The 11,407-nt window shown below is 36.3% G+C and overlaps 1 pseudogene across 1 annotated transcript; it reads left to right on the top strand.

Annotated features, from left to right (window-relative positions):
• Positions 1-5,004, top strand: LOC143617588 (trimethyltridecatetraene synthase-like; annotated as a pseudogene). The gene is made up of 3 exons (XR_013150857.1): positions 1-575; positions 1,318-1,651; positions 4,379-5,004. The product of XR_013150857.1 is annotated as a trimethyltridecatetraene synthase-like (transcript).
• The last annotated feature ends 6,403 nt before the right edge of the window (positions 5,005-11,407 follow it).

Here is an 11,407-nt window from a genome sequence, read left to right on the forward strand (position 1 = left end):
CCAATGGACACACTTCCTCCAACTTATTACACCATAGCATGGCTAGCCACCATGGCTCTTCTCCTCTTATCCCTCCGTCTCCGCCACCACCGCCACCTCAACCGCCCTCCCGGCCCTAAACCCTGGCCGATAATCGGAAACCTCAACCTCATTGGCCCCTTCCCCCACCGTTCCATCCACAAACTCTCCCAAAAATACGGCGAAATCATGCAACTCAAATTCGGGTCAAATTATGTTGTCTTCGCTTCATCCGTCGAAATGGCTTAGGTGTTCCTTAAAACACAAGATATTAACTTTGCATGCAGGCCGAAAACCGCGGCTGGGAAGTACACAACGTATAATTATTCGGATATGACGTGGTTTTCATATGGACCGTATTGGAGGCAAGCACGTAAAATGTGTCGAATGGTGTTGTTTGATGTAAAACGTATCGATTCGTATGAATATATACGAGTGGAGGAGACGAATTCGATGCTGAAATCGATATTCGAATCAGCAGGTAAAGAGATTAGATTGAAGGATATGTTATCGACTGTGAGTTTGAATGTTATTAGTAGGATGGTTTTGGGTAAAAGGTATTTACTTATTTATTTTTAGAAGAAATAAACTTTTCATTCATGTTTTACAAGAAAACGATTTTAGGTTGCTGACAAAATTTTAAGTGCTTTTAGATAATTTGTTATCTCAGATGACGGAATATGAGAACACACCAGCTAACTTTTCAAGTGGCAGTCCATGTCACCGTCCAAAAATGGTGATTTGCGTAATCCGCTATATGAGATAGCGGATTCCACATGTCACAATTGGACGACTTTGACTGCCGTTTGAAAGTTAACTGATGAGTCGTCATAATCCGTTATCTAAGATAGCAAATTACCTTAAAACAATAAGATTTTAGACACTTAAAACCGTTTTTTAATGTAAAACCACCTAATTCAGCAAAAAAAAATTCATGTTTACATCGAAATGAAAGGTAAACAACGGCCAACAAGAAGTTGCGTTGCTACCTCTTTTTGAATAACAAAACTAAGGGCATGTTTGGGATTGAGTTTGAAAATTGTTTATTGGCTTAGTGGTGTTTTCAAGAAGCCAATAAGTTAAAATGTGTTTAACAATCACAAAAATCTTTTTTATTTTAGTTTTATGAAAGACTTAAAAAACAGTTTTTCAAAAGCCCCAAATCCTGGCTTTTTCAAAATGGCTTTTTGAAAAAGGCAATAAGACAATAAGAATATTCCAAACTCAATCCCGAACATACAGTAAGTCGTTTAGAAGTTATATTATAGATATTGGGGTCATAACATTACATATTCATAGGTATTTGGACGAGTCAGAGGACTCAGTGGTGACTCCGGACGAGTTCAAGAAGATGTTGGACGAGTTGTTTGTGTTGAACGGTGTGCTTAATATCGGGGATTCGATACCATGGATTGATTTCATGGATTTGCAAGGGTATGTGAAGAGAATGAAGGCGGTGAGCAAGAAGTTTGATCGGTTTCTAGAGCACGTGTTGGATGAACATAACGAGCGGCGAATGGCAGATGGGGAGGGGTTTGTGGCGATGGATATGGTGGATTTGTTGTTGCAAGTTGCGGATGATCCAACCCTTGAGGTTAAGATTGAGAGACATGGGGTTAAAGCTTTTACTCAGGTTATTAATTTAGTACTTTATTTATCGTTATTACCGGTCTAATGTCACTTTAATATATAAGGTGACATTAGGTGTAACCTTTTACATGGGAGGTCTTGGGCTCAATCTTCTGATGACATGTGAGACGATTTCCGACAACATAAAGTCCATCACTTTGGATGTCCTCATAAGGGTTGTCGGTGATTCGTCGATTATCCCTCGAATATATCTTTGGGTAATCTGTCGCAAATGAGGTAACCACATATCAGTGGCGAAGGATGATGAGGGTGAGGGCCACCCCCCCCCCCCTATTTTTTTCACGCAGATGTGTAAATTTAGCCGTTTTTTCGTCCAAAATTATATACATAGTGTAAATATACATATACCCGTTTCCGACCAAAAATTTGAGTATGGCCCCCCTCGTATATGAACTTTTAAATACATTTTGCGTCCCCCGGCGTAGGCGACATTTGTGTCCAAGCTTCGCCACTGGCTCAGATATCAACAGACTTGAGTCACTTGACTGTCACTAATACTCTTTTCGTTTGTTGTTTTGTAGTGTACGTCTTCTAGTTTAAAGGGGTTTAAACTTAATTACATGTTTAAAAGCCATTATTATTTTGTAAACATTTGACTTCCAATAATAATAAAACAACATTTGATCTTTAAAAATGTCTTTGACCTGATAATATTAAGATGTTAAATAAAGTTTCACCTCTTTCTAAGTGACGAGAGATCAACAAATTGGTGACAAAAATACATATAGTCTCGTTCAAAAAAGAACTTATATTAAACAACTTAAATTTGATTCGTTAAAATCTTATAAAATTTAAGATCTTAAAGTCAACTAGTGAGGTTAAAAATAAATAACAAACAGAACATATGTTTTTAACTTTTTAATATTGTAATGAAAGATTAATTATTCATATTATATTAACTAGCATTAGTATGATGCTTCTTAGGTTGATTAAATTATATATTATAATTTTATTTTGCTAATATGGGACTAAGTCATGTGCTTTTTGGATTGAATGTCTCATGTTAGAGTTTTATTGGTGTAAGATAAAATTGTGGGAGTAATAATTTCTGTTAGATATAATTATATGAATATAATTTAAAAATTACTTTTGTATTTTGTATTTCTATCTTCTATCTCCAAAAAGGATATATGTAGTGGATGAGCTATAAAATGGAACGTTTTGTGTCATGTTACGCCCAGTCAACAAATGATGAGTTTTGTTTTAAGGGTATAATAGTACGTACATACATATACATATACATATATATATAGGGGTGTGTGTGTGTGACACACACACATTTGAATATGATAATAATTTCCAAAACAAAACGAGAGGCGACAAATACTCGTCCCCCCCCCAACTACTTATCGCCTGGGGGTGTGGGGGGGGGGGGGGTTCCTCTCCAACATCGTCCATATCTCCCCATAAATCATCTCACTATGGATAGTCTAATTAGTTCCTTACTAAGAATTTTGAAGAGACCAAGACCACATGAAACAACGTAATAAAATATAGACAATAATACGAATTATATGCCAATATGCATGGAACCATAAATAAATATTAAAATGCGCTAGCAAAACAGGTTTTTTATATCATGTTTAACATATTAGAGATCATATGATCAACATAAGCATCAAGCATACATATAACTCGTTTAACTAATTTATATATCATTTTTATAAAACAGTTTCATCTATCATTTACCAAGAATAAGAAAAAGTGAAGCATGACCTAGTAATTTTAGTTATTTAAAAAGGTATAAATTCACACAGAGTACTTTTTCATTAAACAAGTTTTCATGTCATTAAGAATTACCAGCCTGTAATACAAAATAACATTTCTTTACACATCTGCATGAATCTAATATAAGGTGTGAACAAATTTCATGGCAAAAATACCAACCTATAGAGTTAAAGGTGCATAAAAAACAAACCATTCATGAAATATAGAAACACATGACAAAACATTCAAATGAAACATAATGATATATGCATATGCACAAAGTTGTGATTAAGTTAATGTTTTGCATTGAATTTCTTAGTAAATAAGATAGGCATCTCATGAAGTTGTTTTTTAATGATAATCTTGTCTACTACTAATAATATTCATTAATGTCCATCATTTAAACCCTCAACCTTCAAGAAAGCAATATCTTTGATTTGGTGTATCGTGTAAGGTCCGGTCAAAGCTGCAATCTAATGGATGGTCTTAATAGTAATTAATGAGTAATGAATGGCTTCACGTACAAATAAATTTTAGATTGTTTCTCAATCGTTAGAGTTAAACGCAAATTTCATTAAAAAAGATTTTTTTTTTATTAGAAGACTATGCGTAGTCAAAACTAGGCACATCCGGGCATTTTACGTCATGTGGCGCCTAGTCAGCTTTTGTGCATTTTGCAAAAAGTGGGTGTAGTGAAAAAAATACCCCAAAACGTCTCTCTCACCCTCCCCCCCCCCCCCCTCTCTCTACCTCTCTCTCACAAAACCCGCAAAACTCGTGCCACACTAGCGTTTTGTAGGAAACGGCTTGTCCATAATGCCTAGCCAAAACGCCGGGGGGGGGGGGGGGTGTGCCTCCGGCATTTTCGGCTCAAAATGCCCAAATTAAAGGCCACTACGGATGGTCTAAGTGGGGACCACATGTGCTGCTTACTAATTGTTGGTGGCATTAGATTTTGGTAATGTTTGCTCCATTGCTAATAATTTCAATCTTACACTTGTAGGACTTGCTTGCTGGTGGAACTGAAAGCTCATCTACTATAGTCGAATGGACTATTTTAGAACTCTTAAAGAACCCAGACAAATTCGAAAAGGCAACTGAAGAGCTCGATCGGATCATAGGCAAGAATAGATGGGTTCAAGAACAGGACATGCCTAACCTACCTTACATAAGGGCAGTTATTGTAGAAGCAAGTTACATCCCGTATCACCAATGTTAGTTCCAAGAAAAGCTTGTGAGGATTGTAAAGTAGTTGGTTATGACATACCCGAGGGGACCCACGTGTTCGTTAATGTTTGAACAATTGGAAGAGACCCTAAATTGTGGGATAACCCTGAAGACTTTTGTCCGGAAAGATTCATGGGAAAGGAAGTTGATATCAAGGGTCGTGATTTTAGGTTGTTGCCATTTGGTGCTGGACGAAGAATGTGTCCTGGGTACAACCTAGGAATTAAAGTTGTCGAAGGAACACTCGCTAACTTACTCCACGGGTTTAACTGGAAGCTACCAAATACTATAACCAAAGGTGACTTAAACATGGAGGAGATATATGGGCTCACGACTCCAAAGAAGATTCCGCTTCTTACAGTGGCTCAACCAAGACTTCCACTTGAAATGTACCGTTTATAGTCTATCTTGTTGTGTGATTTATATATGTACGAAACAAATGTTTTACACCTTATAATAAGTTAATGTTTTCCTTATAGGTTGTTTTCAGGGCCGGCTCAACAAATGTGAAGGCCTAAATCGAAACAAGATTTTGTGGCCTTTTCATGACAATTGTTAAGGTTTTTTTTTTTTTTTTTTTTTTTTGCTTATTACAAGTTTTAAACTCATAGCCTATACTTTAGTAATAACCAAGTTTGCCACCACACCAATACATTACTTTACCCATTATAATATATTTATATATAATGTTTTTTTTTGGATTTGAATGCCTTAATTAAATGTGGGCCTAAAGCCCTAACTTGTTTTCGTTGTCCCATGAACCACACCTAGTTGTTTTTGTTGGTTATGATACGTCACACAAAGTTTACCATAATATGTTTTAAATTAATTCAAAGATGAATTAAAAATTGAAATAAAATAATAAACGAATGAGCAAATTATCACCTAAGCCTTACATCAAGTCCTTACAAAATTTTATATCATCATTATCCAAACCTAGTTTTTATTGTACAAGTTTTCTAATAAAGCCCTACAATTAATAATTTCAAGTTTTCAACAATTAACACAAGTAGTAATGTTCAACAACATAATTAGCAAGTCTAACAATGTGATTTCACTAATTTGAAAAACCAAAATTCGAGATTCCACAAATTAAACCCTCTATTCTTAAATATTTTTGCGCGTTTTGTCTAGTGGAGTTGTGGAACCATGGCGACTCAACCATTTTGTGACCCTAATAAAGTGAATTAGACATTTGAATGATAAATAGCCACAGTTATGCTTACTTTCGATGTGGTAAGGACAATGTTACATCATACATAAAGAAAAATAGCATCAAACATGTAAATTCTTTTGTCATTTGTACTTTTTACATCTTTAGAGCAACATTTTCAGCAAAAGCAATTCATATGCAATATTTAGTTTTACAACAAACAAAGATGTATTTGATTACGTGTCAAAATACTTATAATAAGTCAACAAAATTACATAGTATCAATAGGCTCGTCTCCAATATATTAAGTGCTCGAGATAAGTATTACAGATAGGCCAAATATAATTCATTTCCTCAAAAGATCGATAATGATTTTAATTGTAATATAAGAATAAACAAAACAAAGTATTTTGTAGCAATTAACATACACAACTAAAAAATTATTTATCAATTGTTGAGGCTAGATTATTTATCAATTATTATTCTAACTCATTCCTTACCATATATCTATATATATCATATAATTACATTAAAAATCACTGAATTTTTTCTCTCATGTTCAGTTAAATAATTTTTTTATACATTTATCATTATATTTTTTCTCTCCTCAATTCACAACTACATTCAGAAAATATTAAAAAATTATACGACGTGAATAGTGAAACCCGAAATTTAACTGTTTCATATAATATTTTCCATCTCATTACTCATAATCACTCATTATCATACCATATAGTTTGCAAATCTCTCTCGCATATTTTTAAAGAACAAGTTAAGAACTGAGATCAATTTTATCAACTAAACAAACTGTTAGGCCCAGTTTGTCACCAGCGTATTAGAATTTAAAAGAGCCCAAATTTATTATATTGTTTATATTTGGACAGTTGGATAAGGTTTTAAGCCCTTTACATATGTTATTATTTTTTTTGAACATAGAAAGTTTTTTTTTAAAAAGGTTATGTGTCTATATTTTTATGTTACACCACGTGAGCTCTTCATAGAATGAGAGCCGGCCCTGAGTATCAAAGAACTATTTCACCATTTATATCATACTCAAGTTAAAAAGAGTATAAATGCTATTTTCTATAATCTATATCTATACTATATATAAAGCATGAGTTAGGGACCTCATAAATTTTAAGAGGTACCAAACTCAATGTTTTATATACAACACATAATGCATAAAAAATATAAAAATTAAGGGTAATTAAGTTTTTACAATTTTTTTTCTTTTAACATATACTTACAACTTTAGTCACTTAACTTCATTACCTTTTTTGTAAAGTTTAATAATAGTTACACACATGCCTCCTAAATCAAAACCAACTACCCCACGACTTTTTAACAGCCATATTTTTTTCACACGTTAATGTTTTTTTTTTTTAAAAAATACATCATAATAACGAGCATTTTATTCTCTTTGATTTGAGTATAATATTACTATAGTTTTTTTAGTTTTAAAACGTTAACATGTTACGCGCTTACGGTTTAGAACCAAGTAACAGGTCGAGGCGGGCGAGCTTAGGTCATTTGTAAAAGTACAATAAGGTCATAATGAGTCAATACACAAAAAATGGTTAATTTGGTTCAGGTTCGAGTAGAAAGGGGCCAGGTCAGAACGATGTCGAGTCAGAACAGGTTTGGGGCCAAAACGGATTGGTTTAAACAAATGATGTATTTCAAATTAATGTATATTTAATGTTTGCCTTTTGATTTTCGTTACAAGTTACGCATATACCGTTGTTTAAATATACCGAGGCTGATAAATTCGTGTCCAGTCCCACATAGCACCCTACACTGTTAATCGTCATGAATTACACGCGTGGTGTTAGTTAAGCGTGTTCCAATGTCGGTAACGTGCATTCCCGTCGGGTTACGCGTGTTCAATATCTGATAACACGCAACTGGCTTTGCACGAGCTACGCCGTCCAATTTTAGGCTACGTGTGCACTGTCACCAGGTGACGTATATACCGACACGGACTATGCGTTTACAGTGGAGTTGCGCACGCCCCCGCTGCATCTTGCGGGCACCCAGCTAGTAACATAGAAAATGTTGGTTTAAGAATTAGTTTAAAAGAAATACATGGTTATTTTAAGGGCACCACACTATTAATTTATATTTTGGTAAGGCTGAGGGGTGTGGGGGGCGCGAGAGGTGGCGCGAGTGGGGGCGCCAGCCAATAATATTGTGACGTGTGGCAGAGAGAGAAACTTGATAAGATGGGTGTTGGTAGTGGTGCTCGCGCCCCGGGCCATGGTGTGGAGGGGCGCGAGCGGTTTATTTTTTTATTTTTTTATAAATGTATTAAAAAAACGTATTATTAAAAAAACAAGAAATTATTTAAAAAAACACACATTAATTAAAAAAACACATTAATATCTAAAAAAAATTAAAGTACTAAAAAAAACATTATTCTTATTCTTCGGCTTGGTCTTCTTCGATCAACCTCTTCCGGATACGTTCCTTTTGTTTTTCCATCAGCATTTGGTCGACCGGATTTAGGTTACTGAAGTCTCTTGTAAGGAAGTCCAAATCTCTCATTCTTTTTTTTCCTTTTTGTCATTAGAGACCACCTCCATGGTTTTGTTGAATTTATTAAGGGATTCAACAAGATCGGTGATGTTTACGGCTTCCCCCTCAGCCGGTTTTTTCCCCCTGGCGTCCCTTCCCAATGGCCGCCTCCTCGGCGGTGAAGACGTTTCCTCCCCCGCAACGTTTAGGTCGAATCCAACCCGGCAATCCGACCCGGCGGAAGTGCTGTACGCTCCAGACGAACTAGTTTTAGTCCGTTTCGGCCCTACTTCCGCATCAACGTCCGGCGCCACCAGCTCAACCCACTTAGAACACCTTCTCAACCTCTCCCACACCTTTACATCGTCCCACGTCTTCACCGTCCCATACCTCCGCAGGCACTCCTGCCTCCACTCTTCGACAGTGAAATTATAAACCGCCAAATCGTCACTGCCACTTGGTCTCATACGACCGGCGTTCCTGTTGAACAGATTAGTAAACAAGCCGACAAATTTTCTGATTTCGGTCCACCGACCCGAAATCATATCGGCGTTCCGCTCTGTACTCCCAACGAGCGAATAGAACGTCTCCCTAACCTTTGTCCAAAAGACCTTGCTCTTTTGGTAGTCCGCTGCAAAATGCATAAATAAATTTGTAAGTCATTTAACTTTTTTATTTAACTTTTTTATTAAAAATCATTTTTAAAAACGTTAAAACAATTACCGCAACGCCGATCCTCAGAAGTGACTATCCAAGCCCGACACAGGGCTTCCTTCTCATCCGATGACCACGGAGTGATTTTCCGTTTCGTCCTTCCGGTCGAAGCCGAACCCGACCCGTCCGTTGCAACTTGTTTTTTCCGGTGGACGCGTCTTCTTTGTCCCGCAGCTTCACCTTCTGGTTCTGGTTCTTGTGTCTCCGGAACTACAAAGTTAGGAGACGGTTGTATGTTGGATGGTTGAAAGCCGGATGATTGTTGCGACCCCGAATAAAACATCGCTTGGTCCGGTGCCGACCATAAATCGTCGTAACTGTAATCTGAATCTAGGCTTGGGTACCAATTTCCAGCCATGTTTTTAAAAAAAGGTTTCGAAGATAGGGTGATTTTGGGTTTTGGGTGTGGTATGTGATATTGGTATGTGATATTGGTTTTGGGTGTGGTATGTGAGAATGGTTTTGGGTGTGGTATGTATTGGTTTAGGAATATATATGTGATATATAGAGGAATATATATAGAGGAAATTTTTTTTTTATTTTTTTAATACACATTAATATGAGCCAATGGCTCTATTTACGCAACCCAAGAAGCCTTCACGCTCCCCCCAGCCGCTACCCCTCTTGCGCCTGCCTCTTTTTCCGAGCTCGCGCCCCTCTCGGTGGTGTGGTGCTCGCGCCCCGGGGCGCGAGCGGCTGGCCTCTTGCGCCCTTTCTAGCGCTCCACACCCCTCAGCCTAAGTGAATTAGTTCCATAAACATTAAATATTATAATTACTTAACTTTTGAATCATCTTAAAATAACCCTCTCAAAGTCTCAACTAATTATACATGGACATGGTTATAGTCATAGATATAGACAGGCCCTGTATATTTGTGTCAATCAATACGCGTATTTTATATCTAGAAATTAACACTAATATTACTTAATGATTTTTTGTATTATAAAGTAGACTCTATTCATTGACGTAGAGGTTTGTTCGACTTGACATCTAGAGTTTACAAAAAAATATCATACAGCTTTTTAGTGTTATAATATTTATCAAATACGACAACTTTAATAGTAAGATACCATCTCGACTATTGAAATCGGTCTTCACGTGGTCGTCATAAATATTTTACAGGTTTTACTATTAATGTAGTACCAACTTTATTATTAGAAGTAAAGTAGTAAACTATATATGCTTGAGCGGACCCACATAGTTTAGATATGGGGTCTCAGGACACCAACATTTTTTAAAAATTTCTTAGACCAGGTATATTAAATATTTTAAGGACCTCATAAGAATTAATACTTGGAAACAATATCAACAATATTAATGTGGTTTGGTGATAAGTCTGTTGTTTTGCCTATGAAATGTCGCAAGTTCAAGTATTTCAATCTCTGTTTATGTTGTCTTTTATTCTTTAACTCATACTCAAGTGAACTTGTAAATCAAAATTCCGGTCTTCTTCACTTCAACAATTTAATTATTCCTTAATTGTAACAGTAGTTATTCTTTTTTTTTGAAAATTGGCTTTCATTAAAAACAAACATAACCAACGACTATCACCAAGACGGAGAAAGACGCCGAAAGCCAAAAACCAAAAACAACAATCACGTTATATCAAATAAACACCGTCTTTTCCAATCCACTACCCCTATCTTAGATCTATTTTTGTACCAAAGAAAACCCAAAGATTTTATATCCGCAACCATTTCTACCACCTTAGTGTTCTTGCCCGAAAAAATCTTTTCATTCCTAGCCCGCCAAATCCTCCAACAAGTAATGATGACAATGCCATGAATAATCAATCTCTTGTTCCCTGTCGCACCACTAACCTTATGCAGTTCCACCAAATCATTGACATGGAAAACAAAAGATCTAGGGATGTTGCACCATGAACCAATCGCATTCCAAACGGCCATAGAAATGAAACACCCGGTTAACAAGTGCTCGAGCGATTCCTCATTACTCTCACATAAAGCGCAACTATGATCATCACAATGCAAATGACGTCTAGCTAAAGCCTCCTTGGTTGGAAGACAATCCAGAACGGCCCTCCACAGAAAAATATTACAATTTTTCGGGACCCAATCGCTCCATTGAAAACCGAAACTCCCAGCATCCACAACGGACCGCACCATCCATCTTTTAATCGTCGAAACCTCGAACTCTTTGCAGCTACCAACCGCCCAAGACCATGAATCTTCACGATCAACCATCACCACCCCTTGAAGGAGATCGCCCAAGACCATGTAACAGTAGTTATTCAATTGTTTTCTTTAATTCATATTTGCATTTGTTTTTTAGACTGTTTCTTTATATTTTTTTACTTATTAAATTGATTATGATTTTTTCTAATATTGTACACAAGTGGTACAATATTCAATCATGAGAAACCGTTAGACCATCAGCTAACGTAAAATTATTATACGTGTTT

The sequence above is a fragment of the Bidens hawaiensis genome, unplaced genomic scaffold (assembly GCF_021521415.1).
Source record: "Bidens hawaiensis isolate Kalapana, Puna unplaced genomic scaffold, B.hawaiensis_p1.1 tig00055756_1, whole genome shotgun sequence".
Classification (NCBI taxonomy): Eukaryota; Viridiplantae; Streptophyta; class Magnoliopsida; order Asterales; family Asteraceae; genus Bidens; species Bidens hawaiensis.